This window comes from Equus caballus, unplaced genomic scaffold (genome assembly GCF_041296265.1).
Source record: "Equus caballus isolate H_3958 breed thoroughbred unplaced genomic scaffold, TB-T2T haplotype2-0000440, whole genome shotgun sequence".
Lineage (NCBI taxonomy): Eukaryota > Metazoa > Chordata > Mammalia > Perissodactyla > Equidae > Equus > Equus caballus.
The window spans coordinates 2,001,843-2,005,259 of NW_027222395.1; the positions used below are offsets into that span (position 1 = coordinate 2,001,843).

At 38.7% G+C, this 3,417-nt stretch overlaps 1 pseudogene; it reads left to right on the top strand.

Moving 5' to 3' along the window:
• Positions 1 to 1,820: 1,820 nt before the first annotated feature.
• OR7A247P (olfactory receptor family 7 subfamily A member 247, pseudogene) lies at positions 1,821 to 2,913 on the top strand (annotated as a pseudogene).
• Positions 2,914 to 3,417: the final 504 nt, after the last annotated feature.

Consider the following 3,417-nt stretch of genomic DNA (forward strand, 5'->3'; position numbering starts at 1 on the left):
TTAGGATGATTCCATTGGTTCTCTAAATTCAAACAACTACTATGTGTACATCCAATATTCAAAATCTGAGTTTCTGATTCCAGAAGCTTTGCATTTTATATCACTTAGAAAAGTCTGTTACCAAATTGTCTTTAAAAACCCCCACTTTTGTTGTGCTTCCTATTTCCTTTGTGAATTGTATATTTACTTCCTCTGCTCATTTTTCTAGTGGGATGTTCAACTGATCAGATGTCTTGATAATGTAAGGATATCACTCCTTTCTCTTTTAGATACATTGCTTTTTGCTGCTTTGTTAGTTATTCTGGGCATCAAGAGGTGATAACTTGGGTTGGAACGCTGCTGGAGCCAAGGAAACATTCTCCTCATCATGATCTCAGGGACCACCTGAGCTGATTAGATCATTTTTTTCCCCCAAAATGTCCTTTTCTTTCCTCTCTCTGTTTTTTGAACTGACTTTTTATGTTTCTTTAAATTCAGGACACACAATTGTCATATTATAACAAAGCCACTTGTTTACATGTCCATGAGATGCTTACCAACTAGAATTTGGGTACTATTTCTACATTTTTCAGGGAAAAGATAATCTGGTGTTGACAGAATGCATTGTATCATCATTTTCCTAATTATTGTGGCCGGGGTGAGAGGAGCCTGGTGGTAACATGACCACAGGAAGACACAGTGTGTGCATGTGTGTGTTGTGGGGAATGCATAGTTCTCAGAGCAGGGATACCTGAGCTCATATATTCCCACACAACCTTTAAAATACTGGTGCCAGAATATTAAACAACAAATAAAAATAAGGATCCATTTCTATACAGAAGATTCCCTGGAAACAAAATAATAAACTGAGATTAACGACATGTGATTGAGGGCCTCCACCTCTTTCCTCAACATCCTCTGACACCATCTCTCATCTAATTCCTTGTTGATCGTTTTCCTTGTGACACTGGATTCCGTATGAGCATTGATTGTTCTGAAACAAACATCTTTCAGGGAGTTTACTCTTGCTGTTCCCTCTGATGGACACAGATCTCCCAGATAAACTTTTTCCTCCTTCTTTCTCTTCCTTGAGGTCTCCCTTCAGATATTTGCTGCTCTACCTGAACATCTAGTAAAAAGTAACACCCCCTTTCACTCTCTCCTTTATACCTGATTTTTTCTTGATAGCACATTACCATCTGATAATTTATATATATATATATATATATATACATATTTTTGTTTTTTTGAGGAAGAATTAGCTCTTAGCTAACATTTGTCACCAACTCTCCTCTCTTTTGTTGAGCAAGACTGGCCCTGAGCTAACATCCATGCCCATCTTCCTCCACTTTATAAATGGGACGCCACCACAGCATGGCTTGACAAGCAGTGCTTTGGTCTGCACCTGGGATCCAAACTGGCAAACCCCCGGCCGCTGAAGCAGAACATGTCAACTTAACCATTGTGCCACTGGGCTGGCCCCAATTTATATAATTTTTTGTTTGCATATATGCTTTCTCCATTGTCAAACCGTTGAAATTATTGTTTCTCAGCACCCTGTGCTCTTTTCCTAGAAGTTGCTCAGCCTCCAATATGTGACAGAATTTCTCATTAAAAGTATAGAATACATGACCTCCTGGAAAAAACCCAGAGTGCAACAGGAATTTCTATTCAGAGACAGCACTGGGGGTCTCCCACAGGAGGCAAGTTCCATACAGAAATTATAGGTATTGACGTTTTGAATGCAATATGTAAATTGTAGAATTTCAACTGTTTGCAATGCCAATTTTTGAGAAAATTAGTCATGTTTTGTTTTCTTTTCTGGTAGTCAACTCCACTGCATGGAATCAAGGAATGATACACCAATTTCAGAATTTCTTCTTCTGGGATTGTCAAAGGAACCAGAACTGCAGCCCCTCATATTTGGGTTTTTCCTTTCCATGTACCTGATCACTGTGTTTGGGAACCTGCTCACCATCCTGGCTGTCAGCCTAGACTCCCACCTCCACACACCCATGTACTTCTTCCTCTCTTACCTGTCATTTGTAGACATCTGTTTTACTTCTACAACCATCCCAAAGATGATGCATAATATCCACATACAGAGCAAAGTCATAATCTATGAGGGCTGCATCACCCAGATAAACTTTTTCCTACTCTTTGCTGGATTGCACAACTTTCTCCTTGCTGTGATGGCTTATGACCACTTTGTGGCCATCTGCCACCCTCTGCACTACATAGTTGTCATGAAACCCTGGTAATCTGGAATGCTTGTTCTGGTATCTTGGATGATGAGTGCCTTGAATTCCTTGTTACAAAGCTTCATGGTGTTGTGGTTGTCCTTCTGTACAGAGTTGGAAGTCACCCACTTTTTCTGTGAAATCAATCAGGTGGTCCAACTTGCCTGTTCTGACACCTTTCTTAATGACATGGTGATGCATTTTGCATCTGGGCTGTTGGGTGGCGTTTCCCTTACTGGGATTCTTTACTCATACTCTAAGATAGTTTCCTCCGTACGAGGAATCTCATCAGCTCAGGGAAAGTATAAAGCATTTTCCACCTGTGCATCTCACATCTCAGTTGTTTCTTTATTTTATTGTACAATCCTAGGACTGTACCTTAGCTCTGCTGCTACCCACAGCTCATATTCAAGCACAGTAGCCTCAGTGATGTACACTGTTGTCACACCCATGCTGAACCCCTTTGTCTATAGCCTGAGAAACAAAGACATCAAGAGGGCTCTGAAAAGAATCATCGGCTTGTCATTTATATAAGGAATGATTGTCCTGGGGCAGAAGAAATTCCCATGATTGCAGGACTCAAATCATCAGAGGTAGAAATTGCTATTCTTTGATCAGATTGTAGAAGTAGAGCTTACTCCTTCTATTTATTTCCTGGAATTTCCATTTATTTGAATTCAACTTCAATTTAAATAACTCACTTTATTAGGCTTCTACTCTGATATATAGACAGTTTTTCCCCTTGTCTATTCCCATGCATTCTAAAAGTTTTTCCAATCTTGAATCAGAAATATTTGAATTTTTTGTATCTTACATGGACAATTTAGATTTATTAAAATTAATTTCTTCTCAAATGACATATATCATGTAAAGTAATTTTTGCTAGTTTTCCTGAAGGAATAATCATGAGTTGTATTACTCTTAAGAAACAAAATATGTATACTTGGTACCTAAATCCATTTATATAATTTTGTTTTAAGGAAAAATATGAAACCACTGGTTTTCACTTTGCCATTCTTTTTACATCATTACCTTAACTACCCTTCTTGATAATGTTGAGTTTAACAATGTTCCATTTTATCTCAGTCTATTGATGCTGATGCTATTGGCTAGCAATGCCTAAGGCTCTCACCTGGGCTCATATTACTTATGGAAAACCCCCACAGACATTTCCAAAACAGAGCTTATGCTATGGCTG